Source organism: Sarcophilus harrisii, chromosome 1 (assembly GCF_902635505.1).
Source record: "Sarcophilus harrisii chromosome 1, mSarHar1.11, whole genome shotgun sequence".
Taxonomy (NCBI): Eukaryota; Metazoa; Chordata; class Mammalia; order Dasyuromorphia; family Dasyuridae; genus Sarcophilus; species Sarcophilus harrisii.
This window is the reverse complement of record NC_045426.1, coordinates 164,326,196-164,345,968: the sequence shown is the minus strand read 5'-3', so window position 1 is coordinate 164,345,968 and position 19,773 is coordinate 164,326,196.

The window sequence follows — 19,773 nt, the reverse complement described above, 5'->3', positions numbered from 1 at the left end:
TGGCCTGTACTAGTCCAGCCATTTGGCTGCTTCTAGATGGTTAAAAACTTAGCACGGAAAGCAAGCCCCTCATTGGCTGCTAAGCCAGAGGAACTAATATCTAACTTCACATTTAAAAAAAAAAAAAAAAAAAGGCAGCTTCCAACTCACTCTCTTGCTTCAACTTTCTCATTTGGCAAGCCATTTACTCTTTCTCTACCCTTATGAGAGATGGGGGAGAATGGATGTGCACTTCCCCCCCTGCCCTGCTATCATGTTGAGCATTTTCTTCTGGGTGGGGTTTGTACCTGGTCCCTTGCACTCCTTTCCTCTTCATTTTTCCTTTTCTAATAATAGAACATTTTTCTCAAAATGGACATGTCCAGGGTTGGAAATAATCTTGTAAATTTGAAATAACTAGAGATTATGAGTGGAGCTGGCTGGTAGACATGGAAACTTCATGGAAGAAATCAGAGAAAGAGTTCAAGCTCTTGGCCTGGCTTGCCGGAAGACATGAACTTTGTGGGAGACAGTGTTATATACCCAATAAGCGGTCCTGTAAACTGCTGTATCTTACGGCAGTTATCAATTAAGTTAATGAATTTGTGTTTCATCAAAAGATAATATGCATTTTTTTTGTATACTATACCTGATCCAGAGCAGTCAGTTAGTGAAGAGAATATTTGCAATATCTCAGTCCCCTTGGGCCCAGTTGTGGTTCCCCAGTTTTCTCATTAGAATTAAACTATCTTATAGCTTAATTAAACTTAAGATGCATAATGAGACATCTTTCCAGATGTGACCAGTGTGGTCACTTAAGATTATCTATATTTAATAAAAATATTAAATCTTTTTTCTTTTAAAGTAAAGTTAGTTGGAAGGATTTGAGAGACAGTTTGGGAGAATAGCATTAGGCTTGCCAAAATGGAAAAAAATTAAGAAAGGAGAGTCATTGAAAATATTCTTTTACGTTCACAGAAAAGAAAAGAAGGAAGTTCAGGAGGACCCACAGTCAAACAAAACAGTTCTGAAAATATAACAAGTTGAATGGCTTATATAGGTGGAGAGTGAAGCAAATTGTACATGCTACAGATTCATGGCTACACAATTCAGTCTTCTTTTTCTGTTCTAACACATGTAGAATGTTTATTCTACTTAGTACTATTTATTAAGTTCAAGATAAAACAATTTTTATTAAAAAGTTAAACTATCTGCCAGAAGAAAATATTTCCTAGTTCATGAAATACATACGTAAACAAATCAGTCTGTTTGTTTGTTCTGCTCACACATCAACCAAAAATAACATTTAAAGAAAGTTGGTTTAAGAAAATATCTAGGGGAGGGGGTGGGGAGGTAAGAGGTGAAAAATTGGAACAAGAGGTTTGGCAATTGTTAATGCTGTAAAGTTACCCATGTATATATACTGTAAATAAAAGGCTATTAAATAAAAAAAAAAGAAAAAAAAAAGAAAATAACTGTTTCTCCTTGTAGTTGAAAGTACACTTGGAAAATATCAGCCCTAAAGGTTAATTTCCCAGAAAGTTATCATTGACACTTCATGAGACTCTGGTCCAAACTGAGAGTTTGCTTGGGAGTCGTATCCTACTACAAAATAATATGACCTAAATCTGAACAGCAGACTCCTTTAGAGTCAGGAAAGCAGTTTCAACTGTTGCCTCTGAGATGTACTCACTGTGTGACTCTGGACAAGTCCTTTACTTCTCAGGTCCCATAGGCAATTCCCTAAAACTGAGTTAGAGAAGAGTTGCAGATGTGCATCAAGAGAAAACATAGAGAGTTGTCCTCAGTGCTAAGATTATAAGTTTGGATCAAACAAATATGTGAATAAACAAATGAATAAATAAATTGGTAAATTAATGGATGAATAAAAAAATCCTGGATCCACTGAAAGCAAAAAACCTGGATGCTGACACTGTAGGTCTTATTGAAAACTAAACATCAAAAACAAGATCAGTGGTGATACCATAATGGAACGTAACTAGTTTAAGTACCAATGAAAAGATCTTCATTCAAACTGTTCAGCCAGGTGCTTGTAGGGGATGAGTGATCAGCAAAGGTTCAAATTGCTTCTTTGTCCTGTTACTAGGGCAACTGAAAGTTGAGGGAATAAAAAAAGATTTCAAGAGCATTCTGTTTCAGTCTCTTCTTCTATGAGATATGATCTCCATTGATTTCTGGGAAATCAGAGGCTCTGGGATCAGTAACTGTAGATGTAAATTTAAGAGCAGCCATAATGTGTAGTGAGCCTGCACATTGGTGTTTTTAGCCACAGGGCAAATCAAAGAAGAATGGTCAATCACTCTTTGATCTCTGTATCAAAGATAGAGACAGAGAGACAGAGAGAAGGAGGGAAGAAAGAGAAAGGAGGATTGAGAGAGAAAAAAACAGAGAGAGACAAAAATGGAAAGACACAGAGAGAAACAGAGAGAGAAAGAGAGGGGGGAGAAGGAAAGACAAATATATTAACAGAGCCAGAGCCAGAGCCAGAAATAGAAAGGGCAAGAGGTAGAAGGAGAAAAAGAGAGAGGAGAGAGACAGAGAGACATAAAAATAAGAGAGAGCAGATATATACACAGCCAAAATTAGAATTTTAAAGGATTTTTTAATAAATGTTATTACATTTATTTAAGGCATGTTGCAATAATAAAGTTGTTAATAAATAAGTTTAAATAATCAAGTAATAATCAGCAGATATGCAAATTTAGGAGGAATGAGATATAATGTAATCTACAGAAACTTGAATTAATCATGCACCACATTTAGAAAATGTTTCTTTAATATTTTATCTTCTCTTTGTATTCATAACATAAGTCATTTCAATAGACATACCTCTGATTTAAAAGGTGCTATCCATTTCACAGAGTGGTTATGAAGAGGGATGACAAAGTTAGGAAATACTAGATATATAAACATTAGCTATTATTAGTGGTGATATTATCATGTTATATGCTAAGGGTTTTGCTTTGGTTTGGTTTCATTATAATGTGGACTGGAATAACTGAGAAATATCAAAGGTCATCCTAGGCTAATGTCAAATATCAAGGATTTATGCTTTTATTCATATGGGATATCCCTCCACTGATTTGGAGTCAGAACTCTATATCTCATAAGAGTTATTAAGTGACTTGCCCAAAGTGGCAAAACTAACACAGTATTTGAATCCAGGTACTTGATTCCCATGACTCTAGTCCCTATAAGGCACTACCTCTGTTGGTCAATATTAATTTATTTAATTTATTAATTTATTGCTTAATGCTCTTTCAACTAAATAATGGTTCCTCTCGCTCCAGAGACAGTACCTTTCTACATTTTTAATCATGCCTCAGAACACCAACAACTGATGTTCAGGATGAGCCAGAGGTATTAAAACATAACTTTAATAAATATTTTCACTTCTTTGATATTTTCAAGGATATTTCTTTATTCAGGACACCCAAAAATATGTTTTTTAGATCAACTTTGAACATGGTGGGTGTTGTCAAAAAGTTAAGTAAAATTTGTTTTTTTATTATATGAGCACTTGTAAATATATCTTTTTCCCACGGTACTCATATTTGCCTTTTTTCAGGTACTCTACTGGGAAGAGGAGAATATTTTTAATCCCCCAGATAAAAGCATTTTACAAGGATTAGTGAGCTTAAGAATGGTTTCTTCAGCTTATATTATTATAGAGATAATAAGTGTGATGGATACCTGACTAAGACTTAGCATATTTTAACAGAGAATGAGTGTGGTAATTTTCTATTGTTAATACTGTACCCTAAAGTACCATGCTTCTCGGGGTACCAGGTAGTGTCAAGAGACTCCAACATCAAATACATACAGTTAAAGGTCCAGGTAGGGACAGAACTCTGTTGATCAAAATTGTTGTATTACTGTCAGATAAGAAAAGAGCTAAAAAGACAAAGTGTCACATCATGTGCTGCACATGACCTTAGCCACATGACATGGCTAAATTCCTCCCAAATAAGGAAACATTTCTGAAGTGATAGGGACCCTTGTGCATTTTTTTTTTAAATCATCACTTTTCCCCCCTAACTAGCTACATGTTTTCCTGTTATCTCTTCACATATTTTGAACATCAATTTCTTCTTAATCATGATTGTTACACTATTTGAAGTTTCTGGATTTCTCTCCTTGTCTTTCTTTTATAAAATAAATGACTCAGAAATTAATGCTGTGCAATTATAATGACTGATTGCAGCCCTCAAGAAGACATTTTGCAGAGATCAGGGACCATGGTTACAGAATTTGGATAAATACAGAGATTGGCTTTGTGGAACTATTTTTATTTCTATTTCTATTTATAACATAAAGACAAAATACATCAAATAAAAATTTACAATAAATAAATGGCTTCCCATGGAAGTGATGAAGAAATAGAACTCTATAATTTCCTTGGAGAGATGGAACCCTGTGGATGTAGAATATTGTATACACTGCCAGATATCATTGCTATGTTGTTTGGTTATGCTTAATTGTTTTTCTTTGTTATAATAGAAGTTTTGCTGGATGGATGAGGTGGTCAGAGTCTATGTGTAAATAACTGTGATTTTTAAAAGGCGTCAATTAAACTTATAAAAGTATCATTTTTTTAATACTTTTTCTGAACCAGGAGAATATTGTATATGGTAACAACAGTACTGTACAATGATTCATCCACATCCGGAGAAAGAACTGAGTACAGATCGAAAGATACTCTTTTTCACTTTCTGTATTTGTGTGTGTGAATGCATGTGTATTTTTTTAAGTGCTTTTGCCTGACTGCACATATATAATCTATATTAAATTGCTCGTTTTTTCAAGGGGGGGGGGAGGAAAAGAAGAGAGGGAAAGAATTTGGAACTCAAAAAATTTTAAATGACTGTTTAAAATGTTTATTTACGTATAATCTAGAGGAAAAAAAACTTAAGGACCACAAGTGGGGGTCTTAGCATATTGGGTAGATTCAGTGATCAATTCCACAGGATAAGAAAGGATGGGTGGATTGTAGTCTTCATTTGAAGAAAGAATACCCACACGGATGAACAAAAATTCCACTGCCATATTAAAATATATAAGTAATTTATTATAATCTTCACTTTGAACATCAACAAGACCAATTGAATTTACTTTATTATTGTCTACATTGACATAAATTAACTTTGACATGTTATGTCCAAAGGAATTTATCCATCACATCCTCTGAGGCATCACTTGATTTGATTAGCTTTTTATCCTTATAAATTTCTCTATTTACATAGTCATAGTGTGGCATTCCAACAAGTTCCTGAGTTGATATAATATTTACTAATTAAATATACAGATCCATTCCATATTTTCTTTCAAAGATTCTAGAGAATCATTTCAGGAAACCCTGAAGTTTGATAACAAAGTTCTGTATCAGATGTTTGAAAATTGGTGCTTGAAAGCGGATGCGTTTTTTCAAGAGCACTTAACTGTAGTCATTTGTTACCAACACCTTCTGAAATATCCTGTCCAGATTCTAATGACTCATTAGTCCTATTTCTGAGAATGTAGTTGCCATCTCCTGCCTCTATGTAAAAGAGGAATACATTTGTACATTTTAAAATGAACTTCTCATAGATCATTCTGCATTATAATTAGTTGTATGAGTGACACATTACCATGCTAGACTATAAAAATATGAAGGCAGGAACCATGTCTCATTAACTTTCTTCAAGGTCCCAGCACAGTGGTCTTTACCCATTAAGTGCTGAATAGAGTGAATCAATTTTAATTGAGATGAAATTAAATCACTTTCTATCCAGTAACAAACTTTAGTATTTTCCATGACAAATTAAACAAATTTGACCTAGGTCCAGCCCTTTGTGTTTATTTTTTTAAGTTTCTTCTTAAAAAAAAAAAAATTCTAGGATCATAAATTTAGATCTAGGAAGGGAACCTAATCTAATCCCTTCATTTTAAAAGTGAGAAAAGTAAGGTTCAGAAAGTTAAAAGTCTTGTCCAAGATTACACAGATAGGAAAATAGTAGATTTAAAACCAAGCCTTCCTCTGAATTTAAATCAAACATTTTTTCCATTTCATCAACCAATCCCTTCCAACTCTAAATTCCTGTAATTCATGTATTATATTCTGAAGAATATTAGTTCTTCCAAAGTTACTATAATTAGAAAGATGACCAGAATTTTGTTCATTTCTGTAACCATTTTCTGCTGATTTTGTTTCACTTATCATTTCCTTAGCTAGACCTGCTCCTAACTCCCATTATCTGCTTCCTCCATGCTTACTCTGGGGCTTCTGAGCACTATTGGAAGTGGGAAATTAATTATGCTGTCTCAAGTTTGTTGCAAATCCATTCTATTTAATCACAACTAAGCCCTCTGTGCTACATGGCAATAGTTTTTGCTAATCACGGATTAAATCACAAATTATATTCCTTCAGTGCCTTTTATAAACTTTCTCTTCTCTTAAACTACTCACTCTAATTGTGTTCCTCTCTGTCTCAGTATCTCTGTCAGCAGATATTTTTTCCTCTTTTTTTTTAAACTTACTGGAAAAATTGAAGTCATGGATTTATTCTAATTCAATTCAACCAACATTTAATGTGCGCCAGACATTGTACTAAATACCAAGAATCCAGACAAAAATTGAGGCAATTCTGCCCTTCAGGGACCTTACATTCTAGATGGTGGTGGGAATAACATGTACATAGATGAATCAGCATAAACTATATACAAAGGAAATGTAAGATAAATTGTCAGCAGGGAAAGCTGAAGGAATCAGCAAAGGCTTTCTATAGGAGGTAGCATTTAAACTGAGTTTTGAAGAAATTCGGGCTCCAAAAAATAGGGTTGAGGAAGAATATTAGAGAAAGATTACAAAGAGCACAATTAGACAACAGAACATCCCATGTGAAGAATAGTAAGTAGACCAGTAGATTTTGTAAGGGAGAATAATGAAAAATAAGTCTGCAAAAATAGGTTGGAGTGAGATTTCAAGGAGTTTTAAATGTCAAACAGAGGAATTTGCATTTTATCCTAGAGGCAAATGGGAGTGTTTCTTGGAGGAGATATGTATGGTCAGACTTGTGCTTTTGAGATATAAATTTAGTAGCTCTATGGAAGATAGAGATAGATAGAGATAAGGAAGATAGAAAAGGGGAAAGATTAAAGCAGAGGGGCCAATTAGGAGTGTATACCAAGAGTAGAGAGAAGAGATGAGGGACTGAATTAAGATGGTAGTTTAGTAGTGAGAAAGTAGTAAGAAAGAAAGTAGATGCAAGAAATTGAATCAATAAGTTTTGGCAACTTATGGGTTATTGGGGGTAGGGTAAGGAAGAGTATGAATCCAAAGGGATGATTCAGAGGTTAGGGATCTAGATGGATGCTGATATCCTCAGCATGTGTCATTCAATTGATTTTCACATTTCTCTTCCTTCATCCATAAAATTTTTTTGTGTTGTCATAACATTTCCCCTTTCTTTCCCTTTGGTCTCAGAAAGAGAGATCATCATCCATCTTGGCAAAACTAACCTCTCCACCATTACTTATATTGATATCCCTTTAAATATTCTCTTGAGCTTTGTTCCAGTAATAACTAAATTTAATTCAACAAAGTGTTTGCTATGTGATAAACACTTTAGTAGGTGAGAGGGATATAAAAACAAAAAAAAAAAAAATGGCTTGCAAGAAATGTACAATCTAATTGGGGATGAGGCATAAATACAAATAACACATAGATCCCTTCCTATTTTATTCAATTCAGCAAACATTTATTAAGTGATATTAAAGTGCTAGACACTTTATTAAGTGCTAAGGATGCAGAGACAAAAATGAAAAGTCATCAAAAAGCTTTTTCTCTTCTACCTCCTTTTATTCTATCTAAAAGTAAGAACAGATTTCCCCTGTTTTAAAACTGGTAATGTCTTTGGCCTTGCAACTCCTTAAACTATAGTTTCCTTTCTTTGCAACCCTTCACTGTCAAACTTCTAGGAAGATTAATCTGAATATATTCCCTCTACTTCCTTTACTTCTTATCCTATGTTAATATAGCTCCTGTCCCTCTATCACTCTAGTGAAATGACTCCCTCCATAACAACCAGTGACCTCTTAATTACCAATCCAACAGGTTTGTTTTTTAAAAGTCTTGGTTCTCCTTGACCTCTTAGAAGCATTAAACACTATTTAACACTATTAACAATACCTTCCTTCGCTCCTTCTCCTTCCATGGCCTCATGATACTATATCTCTTGATTCTCTTCCTGAGCTCTGATTTCTTTTCCTCTATCTTCTTCAACTTGTAAATTTGGGCATCCCCCTAACATTCTCTCAATACTCTTTTTTTCCTTCTCTCTGTCTCCTTCCTTCCTTTTTGGAGATTTCTTTTACTCCAATGGATTAATTTATCACACGTGCACATAATCGTCAAATCTTTTTGCTGGTCTCTAGTCCTATATTTCAAATTGCCTGTTAGTTAGGTCCTCAAGGATAATCCACTAATGCATTCCAGGCAATATATCAAAAAATAGAACCTCCATTAATAAAGATGCACTACTCTGTACATAACACAAAATCCCCTTGGTTAGGATCACTTTGAAAGGAAAGTCTGAAGAAAAACTCCTCATGAATCCACTAAATCTCACTTTTGGGGAACAAAGAAGTGAAAATATCTATCCGTCCATTAATTGATTCAGGACACTATATTAAGAAATTACTATGTATGGGCAAAACAGTGCTGTAGACACTGTTTAGAAGATCCAAAGGTGTACAGGCTGTGATCTGTGTCCTCAAGGAGTTCATAAGACAATATATTCACACTCTTAACTACAGTAGGTTTTGTTGTTGTTCAGTCATTTTAATCATATATGACCCTTAGTTACCTAATTTGGAGTTTTACTGAAGTAGTTTGTTATTTCCTTTTCCAGCTAATTTTAGAGATGAGGAAACTGAGGCAAACTTGCCCAGGGTCATACAGCTAGGCTGAGCTGGATTTGAGCTCATGATGATGAGTTTTCCTGACTCCAAATCCAGTGTTCTATTCCTTGTGCCACCAGCTACAATAATTGCTCATTTGTAAAATGAGGGGATTGGAGTAGGCGATCAGGATCATATATTTAGAGCTAGAAGGGACTTTAGAAATAAGATAGCCCAAATCCTTCATTTTATAGATAGGAAACTAACTAAAAGACCTTTAATGTCCCTAACATCTCTGTAATATGATATTTAAATGGAATAAGCTAAGTGTCATACTGAGGGATCATAACTTACAAGTGGGATGATGAGAGAAGGCATCTTGGAAGAGAACTTAGCATTGGTTTTTGTCACAAGTCTAACTTACTATTTCTTCAAGCTCCTGGTTCATTTATCAAGATTATTCACAGGGGCTAAATTCAATGAATCATTATCTTAGTAGGTACTATATGCAATAAATTGCCAAGTCATATTGATCCCATCACAACGTTTTACATTTGTTCCATTCTCTCCAATTGTATAAACTTTATTCTCATTTAGGCCTTTATTACATTTTCCATTGATAACAATTTCCACTTGGTCTCCCTCCTTTGATCTTTATAATTCTCTAATGTACAGATTCCAAAATTGTGATAAATAAATAGGTGATAAGCCCCCCCCCAAGAGAATACATGAACCTGGATGTAAAAAAGGTTGTAGCTTTATTAAATATAATCAATTTCCTTTTGTAATTTTATTTATTTTTTATGCATTTAAACACATTATTTTGTGGAGGGTTCTATTTAATAGAATGTCAAAGGGGTCCATGTCCTAAAACATCGAATTCTCTACTTAGTCAACATATTCTTAAAACACAAATCTGATCATAAATATATAAATCAATGAAAAAAATTATCAAGCATTTGGTATGGATCAGATGTGTTAAATGATAAAGCTGCAAATATAAAATGTATTATATTCTAAAATACAAAAATAAAATATATTTTAATAGAGGATTCAACCTATAGGGGGCAGTGATGGCTAGGAAAAGAAGTTTTGATCTGGGGAAACACAGGGCTATTGAGTCCATCAGTGGGGCAGTAAATTGACATGACTCCATATATAAACAATAGTAATATTGATGTGATTATTATGCTCAGAAAAAGAGGTGAAAATTGGTGACAGGGATTGGAGAGTGAGGGTGGAAATGGGGTTCTGTGTGTGGTAAAAGAAAAGATGGAACACTGGCCATATCACTTACCAGTCAGGGTACCTCAGCCCTTTCTTGGGAGTTGTAAGCTGAGGGGAGTAATTCCAAGAGACATTGTTAGAAAGAATCTAATCCATCAGAATTGATTATCATATAGTCTTCCTGTTGCCATGTACAGTGATCTTCTGATTCTGCTCATTTCACTCAGCATCAGTTCATGTAAGTCTCTCCAGGCCTCTCTGAAATCTTCCTGCTGGTCGTTTCTTACCGAACAATAATATTCCATAACATTCATATACCACAATTTATTCAGCCATTCTCCAATTGATGGGCATCCATTCAGTTTCCAGTTTCTAGCCACTCCAAAGAGGGCTGCCACAAACATTTTTGCACATGTGGATCCTTTTTCCTCTTTTAAGATCTCTTTGAGTCAATGCTATAAAGTTACCCATACATATAACCTGTAAATAAAAGGCTATTAAAATTTAAAAATTTGAGATATAGGCCCAGTAGAAACACTGCTGGATCAAATGGTATGCACCTGATCTATTACTTAAGAACAGGGCTTTTTATTTTTATTTTTGGCCTTTCTTTGTGGCCCTAGCTTTTACCATTGCACCTGGCATGTAATAGTTACTTAATAAATGCTTATTGACTGACTGACTGATTGATTCCTGGTCTTCTTATATTAACTACACAGTATTGTTACCATTACACCATACCTGAGGGGCAGACCCTCACCATTGTTCCATGTAATTCTGAGACTAAATGAAATTAAAAAAAAAAAAAAAACAATCTTTGAATCTCACAAAATAAAAACATTATATCAATTGGTGATTTATAAAAAGCAGGTATTTTTGGTGACTGAGCATTTAATTACACCAACAGAAATGCACATCTGTGCAGAAGCAGGAAGTAATAAACCACAGATACTTCCCCAGGATGATCTACTGTGCATATGCATAAATATTCTTCCTGGGCCTTGTTTACACTAAGAACTTCATGGACTGAGTTAGAGTGGATCAGTTTGTTTTGAAAACCATGAGAATTGGTGTATACATGGTTCATTCAGAAGTGGTTCTAGTGGTATCGATAATGAAGGTAAGTGACAATCCAAAAAACATTTATTAAGTACCTATTAAAATTAGTGTGCCAATATGTAGGGTTCAAAGATTAAATAAGATTTCATACCTCTCTCATGCTGCAAATAGTCTCAATCGTGCTGATCCTGATAGGGCTGCTCAACTACATGGAGAGACAGCCAAACCTTGACTCAGATAGAGGCCAGCAAACCTACTCAGTACAGCCACAGTTACATTGATTTTCCAACTTGATCAAGCCATGCAAGCTACCCATACATTTATTAGATTGTTGCTTTTGGAGTGGATTGAAAAATAGTTTGGGGAATAAGTAACCTGCCTAAAGGAGGGGGAAAATGACTTATATGTAATGAAACATTTATAGAAGCAAATTATGGCAATAAAAAACTGGAAATTGGAATCTGATCCATCCACTTTAGATACCTTGACATCTACCCTGCTACCCCTCCTTTTTCTTCCCTTTTGGAACTATCCTCTCCATATCAAAGCTCTCTTTCCCTAAAAAAGTTAATCGGATGAGTTTTAGACCTCTTCCCTTGGGTTAAACTAGACTGTTTAAGTCATCATTGGTAAAATTAAAGGTCTAGACTTAATGGTTTCTATGATTGCTTCAAGCTCTAAATCTATGAACTCCTGAGTTAGCTTACTTTGAACCATTGCTTTCGCATATATTTTTTCCATGTATCTTGCCATTTGCTCTACACCTTTACCCAATAAGCACTGTTTCCTTTTTACTTAACTGTGTGATTCTAGACAAGTCACATAATCACTGTTTGCCTCAGTTTCCTCATCTGTAAAATGGAAATAAAAATAATAGAACCTATCTCTCATGATTTCTGTAAGGATCAAATGACTAATAATTATAAAGTGCTTGGCATAATACTTGCCATATTGTTGTTGATATTCAGTTGTTTTCAGCTGTATCAGATTCTTTGTGATTCCTCTGGGATTTTCTTGGCAAAGATACTGAAGTGGTTGGCCATTTCCTTCTCCATCTTATTTTATATATGAGGAAACTGATGCAAACAGGGTTAAGACTTGCTCAGAGACATGTAGCTATTAAGTAATCTGAGGCCAGATTTGAACTCTTGATGAGGCATCTTCCTGATTTCAGACTCAGCATTCTATCCCTTATGCCATTTAGCCACCTTTCTTGGCACATAATAAGTGTTATAGCAACAGTAGCCATTATTATTATTACTTGGTTGGGGGGAAGAAGGGAATCCTTTCTACCCTTCTCAGAGAAGAACCTAGTTGCTACAAATCCTAAAGGGTTAAAGGAAGAAGGGGACTTGGAAGTTTCTCTGTTTTAAAATCAACAAAAGTACTCTCTCCCCATCCCATAACACAGTATTATTGTCAAGGAGTGAGGCATGAAAATTAAGGAACCACCCAAAGTTTGCTTTATTACAAGAGAATGCCAGGTTTTGGTTCTGGACCACATGTGGTCATCAAGAAATAGGTATTCTGTACCAACTCCATTGGTTATATATAAAAAAAGATATGGTTGAATAAATTATGGTACATGAAGTCAACAAAATAAAATTAAATTTATATTAAATTAAAATGAATAATAATAAAAACAATGAATAGAATAGAAAATTTAAAGAATGCAGTTGAGAAAAAGAAATTGAACAGTTCATGAATGATCAACAAAGAAAAACAAACAAACAAACCCAGAGCCAGATCAGATGAATTTACAGATGAATACAGTGTGTCTAAATCTATATATTTATCAATTTTTAATTCCAATTATGGAAATGACCTACACCAATGCAGAACACCAACTCATCTGCAAAATTTAGTCTTAGAAAGTTGCTGGAGGTCAAGAAAAGGTTAAATGACTTCCTTTTAGATAACCAGGATGTATAAGAGGCTAGACTTGAACCCAGATCGTTCCGATTCTAACACCATTCCTTTTATTTATTACAAGAAAGAAAAAATATAGAAGGAATAAATAAAGCAAAAATTATTGCTTTACATAAATATGACCACATACTTACAGATTCCTAAAGAACAAACAAAAATTAATTAAAACTGATTTCAATAAAGTTGTAGGATACAAAATGAATCTATATAAATCATTAGCATTTCTGTATATTTCCCACATTATGATGCAGGAAACAATGGAAAGAGATCTAAAATAATAGCAGAATTTATAAAATACTTGGGAGTCTACATAGCAAGATATACACAAGAATTATATCAACCGAACTACAAAACAGTTGCTATATTGATCATGACATATCTAAATAATTGGAAAAATATTCATTGTTTATGAGCAGCCTGAGTCACTACCATAAAACTATACTACCTCATATAATTTACATTTTAGTGCCATTTAGTGCCATGCCAATCAAATTTATTTGTATAGTTAGAAAAAAATAAGATTTATCTGTAACTAAAGATTCAAGGATAATTTCAAGACAATAATTTAAAAAGTGGGAAGAAAGGGAATCAAACAATACTAAATTTCAAACCATACTACAAAGTCATAATCATCAAAACAATTTAAGAATGGTTTAAAATATTGAAGGCGATCAGGGGAACATTTTAGATACATATCATATGTAAGTGAATAAAAGCTAGTAGCACAGAATTCAATAAAACCAATGACTGTGGCTACTGGGATAAAGACTCTCTATTTAACAAAAACTGATGAGGAAATTGGGATAAGTACTGGGACAACAATATGTCAGAAATTAGATAAAGATCCAGGATCTCACATCATAAACTCTAAATGGATAAATGACATATATATATGTATATATATATATATATATATATATATAAAAGTAATATCATAATCAAATTAAAGAACAAGGAAGAAATTATCTTTCAAATTTATGAATAAAATTAATTTATTATCCAAAAAGGTAGAGAGAGGATCATAAAAGATAAAATAGACAATTTTCATTATATAAAATTAAAGCACTTTTGCATAAGCAAATCCAAGGTAGCTAAGAATGGAAGGTAAACAATTAATTGTTTAGGAAAAAAATTTGTAGCATGTGTCTCTGATATATAAGATATATAAGGACTTATTTTCCAAGATTTCCAAGATATATAAGGAACTGTTCAACATTTATTAGAATAAGAGTCATTCTCCAATTGATAGTCAAACAGGCAATTCTCATAATAAAGAATTCAAGTTATCTTAGTATTATGAAAAAAATACTACAAATCACACTAAAAATAGGGAAATTAAAATGAAAAGAACTATGAGGTTCTACTTATACTCATCAGATTGGCAAATCTGACAAAAAATGGAAAGTGATAAATGTTGGAGGGATTATAAAAACAAATAAATAATACCAACAATTAAAAAACCTCTAAAAAACCAGGAACATGTATTGTTACTGGAGCTGTGAAACGGTTTAGACAATCTGAAAAAAAAATTCAGAACTATGTCTTACAAGTCACGAAACTATGAATACCCTTTGATCCAGGAAAATTACCATTTGATTCGTATTTATCCCTTTCCAAAGAAGGAAAGATAATTTTTAATTGGAAAGATCTTAAAGTTATGAAAAATACTAATAGCATTTTTTTGTGGTATCAAAAACTAGAAACTAAGGAGATGCCCATTAAATGGAAAAAGTATATTGTGTTAATATAAAATAATATTATCTTGTAAGAAACAATGAAGGATATAATGACAAAGAAACCTAGGAAATTTTATATGAACTGATATGTAATTAAGTAAGCAGAATTTTGAAAACAATTTACACTATAACAATAAAATTGCATAATGACAATTTTTAAAGACCTAGGAATGTTGATCAACACAACAACCAAGAAAAATTCTGTAGGACAGGTGATGAATAATGCTACTCCATATAAAGGTAACACATTAAATATGCAGAATAAAACATATGGACAATATGGGAATTTGTTTTGTTTTACTATATACATTTGTTACAAGAGTTTTTTTTTCTTTTTTATCCATTAGAAGGGAGTAATAAAAAGTAGCAAAAATAAATACTTATTAATTAAAAAATTAATTTAAAAATAAAATAACTGAAACAGAGGGCCTCTAAGTTCCTTCTAATCCTGGGCACCTAGATGATGTAGTAGTTAGAATACTGAATATGGCATCAGAAAGATCTGAGTACAAATTTGGCTGGTTGTGTGAGCCTCGGCAAGTCATTTAACCTGCCTCAGTTTCGTCATCTGTAAAATAGGGATAATAATAGCACTTATCTTTTAGGATTGTTGTGAGAATGAAATGAAATCCTATAGATATAAATTAATAAATAGATGTAGATTTATATATATATGTATATATCTACATCTATATCTCTTCAACCCTTAAAGTACCATGTAAATGTTAGCTATTACAGCTCTTTTATAAAATAAAATAATTAATAGGAAGACTTCAGAAAAACCTGGAATAATTTCTTTGAAATAATGCAGAGAAAAGTTAGTAGAACTGAGAGAACTTACAAGATGACCACAGCATTGTAAGAGTAGACAATAATGAATGATTTCAAAACTCTGCTCAACACAGTGATGAGTTCAGAAGACAGATGGTGAATACATGGAATGAAACATGGAATGAAGTATATGATCCCTTATATGGTCAATGTGTTGATTTATTGCATGTCAATATACTTATTCATTGCAAAGGATGATTCTAATGGAATTGGGAAAGTGAAAGATAAAAATGATGTAATGAAAAAAGAAATCGTATCAATAAGCTATTGAAAGATATATTGTTGCATAATAAGAATTTATGCACATGAGGACAAAATTGTCTCTTTCTAGGCTATCTTCCTTCTTGGAAAAGACCCTGATGTTGAGAAAGATTGAAGGCAAAAGGAAGAGGGAGAGGATGAGATGGATAAATAGTATGGAAATAATGAAAATGAACTTGGACAGACTTCAAGAGATAGTGGAAGAAAGGGCCTACCATGCTATGATGCATGGGATCTATTTTGTTAGACGTGACTGAACAATAATTAAGGATACCTTCCAGATTTTTATACAATGATTTTATTTCTTCTAGTTATTCAGAAGAGTAAGACACCAACAAAACTTATTCAAAGCTTCCAAATTGCTGTGATTCCATAAGAAAAGGTTTTAATGTGTTATTATGTCCAAAAACATATGATTCTGGTCAATCTTCTGGTGATGAGTCTCTGAACTTAACGAGACTAGTCTTAAGATGACAGGTGCACAATCTGTTTCTGGGCCCACATTCAATCTTTTCTTACCTTGACTGGACCTGCTAGAATTTGATTCAAAGATCAGAATCACTGGTATACCAGGAAGAAGTCACTAGTATACCATTTCAACTTTTCATGATCCCATTGGGGCTTTCTTGGCAATGACACTAGAGTGGTTTACCATTTCCTTCTCCAGCTCATTTTGCAGATGAGGAAACTGAGGCAAACAGGATGTGTCCAGGGTCACAGAGTTAGTATCAGAGACTGGATTTGAAGTCAGAAAGAAAAGTCTTCCTGACTCCAGGCTCAGCATTCTAATCACTGTTCTACTTAGAGGCTTAAACACTGCCTATTCAGAACCAACTCAATCATCTTGGTCAACATTTTAAAACTCCACAAAAATTTTAATGTGCTAAATAGCACATGTGCAAGGTATTATGCCTAATTGGGGCAACAATATAAAAAATGAAAATATAAAAAGCCTTCTCTTCAAAGAATTTACTAAATCTTTTGAAATAAATTAGTTTTACAGAATTGAGTATGTGAGTCTCTGTTTTCTATCATAGCATAAAGCACAGTTATTTGCCACAACTATTTTCCCCAATCTTTAAAAAAAAACTTTCATTTTAGATGTATTTTGTTATTTTGTAGAAATCTTTAAATGATTAACCTGCTGATTTTGGTTTCACTTATCCTTCCCTGTTTGTTTAATTGAATAAAAATGTTCTCTATAAATGAAGCAGATTGTTCCTTTCCTTCCATTTATTATTTTAAAAAAGTATTTCCATTATTATGTGTTTAATATTTATTTTGATATATATTGTAAGATATCGACCTAACCCAGTTTTTGTCACAAAACTATTCAACTTCCTAACAAATTTCATTTTGTAGCAATGCTGTTCCCAATGAGATATTTTGATATTTTTAAGGACCTATTGTTCTTACATCACAGGCATTTCCCATACTTCAAATTCAGTCTTATGCCAAAGAACAACTAATTTTTTAACTTTCTAATTTTTAATTGCAGTTTTAAATATTTTTCTCTCTCCCTGCAAGCCTTCCCACACTCACTGAGAAGGTAAGAAATATGATATCCATTAAATGTATGTAGTCACACAAAGCATTTTCCTACCAGTTATGTTTCAAAAAGGAAAAAATAAACAAGAAAAATAAACTGAGAAAAACTGTTTCAATCTAAGTTCATCTGTTCTTAATATAGAGGTATTTTTTATCATGAGTTCTTTGAAATCATAGTATTGATAAGAGTAACTAAGTCTTTCACAGTTAATTATTGTTAGGATACAACCTTTCTCCTAACTTACTTCATTTCACTGTGTATCAGTTTGTATAGTCTTTCCAGTTTTTCCTAAAACCCATCTTCATCATTTCTTAGAGCACAGTACTATTCCATCACAATCATATACCACAATTTGTTTAGCCATTTCCCAGTCGATGGGCATCCCTCAAGTTTCTAGTTCTTTGCCACCCTAAAAAAAACTATAATAAATATTTTTGTACATATAAGTCCTTTTCCTTTTTCACAAAGAAAAACTATTTAGCAAAACCATTTAATATAGAAAGGATATCCAAATATATATTTATGTGAGGGGGAGGGAGAGAAAGGGAGGGAAGGAGAGAAGGAAGGAAGGAAAGAGGGATAAAGGGAAAGAGTGGGGAGAGAGGGGGGAGAGAGGAGGGAGAGAGAGAGAGAAAGAGAGGGAGTGAGAGAGAAAGGAAGGAAGGAAGGAAGGAAGGAAGGAAGGAAGGAAGGAAGAGAGGTAAAAAAAGGAGGGAGGGAGGGAAGGAGATAGAAACTAAGAGAAAGAGAAAGACAGAAACAGAAAGACAGACAGAGGGAGGCAGAGCCAGAGAAACAGAGACAGAGACAGAAAGAAAGAGAAAATCAGATGTAGAGAAAGAGAAACAGAAAGAGGGAAAGGAGAAAGAGAAGGGGTAAAAAGAGAGAAAAAGTAAAAAATAGAGAAAGAGAGAAAAAAGTGAAACAGAGACAGAAAAAGAGAGACAGAGATGAACAGACAGAGATAAACAAGGACAGAGAGCTAGAAAGAGAAAGAGATATAGAACAGAGAGAGACAGAGACAGAGAAAGAAAGACAGAGAGGCAAAAAGGGGCTGTGGAGGATGGAGGAAGGGAGGGAGAAAGAGAGAGAGAGAGAAATCTGCCCTACTAGTCAGTCACTTATCACTGTATTATGAGAGGTTATATGATCATAACTCCAGAACTAAGGAAGTCATATAATCCAATCTCCTTGTGGAGGAGGGAGAGATCCAGGGAAACTGAGTCACTTGCCTAAGGTTATGGTAGCAAGTGTCAGAGGAGCCCGTGGTTTCTACACTGTAATCCTGTATCCCATTGAATACTGTTATCTTCTCTCCAGAACCTGATTTTCTTATAACTCAGAATTCAACTTCATTTTAGTGATCTGCTTCTTTACATTGTTTGAATTCTTTCGTATCTTGTCCTCTTGATTCTGTTTTTTTCAGTCAATATCCAGTCACACAAATCTTACCACATAAGATGATAGATGCAGTGCTACAAGGTGCCTCACAGTGCTGAGTTAGGATAATCTGAATTTGAATCTTCCCTCGCTTACTCTCTTAACCTCTCTCAGCCTTGATTTACCCTTTTGGAAAAGGAGAGTTTTGATTTTATGTCTTCTGTGATCTCTTCCCCCTTTAAAAACTATAATCTTGTGTTCCTTTTATCACACTCTTCTTTCCCAAAATATTCAACCTCCATCCTTCATCCATGACAATCATTGGAATACTTTTTCTTTCCAATTAAAATTTCACTTTCTAGAGCCTAGCTTTTTAAACTGTGGCTTATTACCTTATACGGGATTGTGTAACTGATGTGGAGGTTATGAAATTATGATTTATTATGAGTAAATGTTTGATTTGTATATTTCTTTCATATACCTACATACTTGGAGTCTGTGTAAAATTTTCTCAGGTGAAAACGGGTCAGGAGTGGAAAAAGTTTAAGTAGCCTTGCTCTAGAGGAAGTTTTTCCAACCCTTCTTATTCCTGTGCTTTCACTCTTTTTAATTATTTCCTATTACCCTGGGTGGAAAACTAGGTGGCATAGAGGATAGAGTATTAGATTTGGAATCAGGAAGACCTGAATTCAAATCCAGTCTCAGACACTTCCTATCTATATGACTCTGGGCTTCAGGTTCCTCATCTGTAAAAATGAGCTGAAGAAGTAAATGAAAAATCACTTCAGTTTCTTTGCCAAGAAAGCCCCAAAAGGTGTTACAAAGAATAAGATACAGGTGGGATATGATTGAACAATAACAAATCAATCTAATAGGTAAGATACTCTCATTTAATCATCTGTAAATGCCTCTCCCCCAACCCCG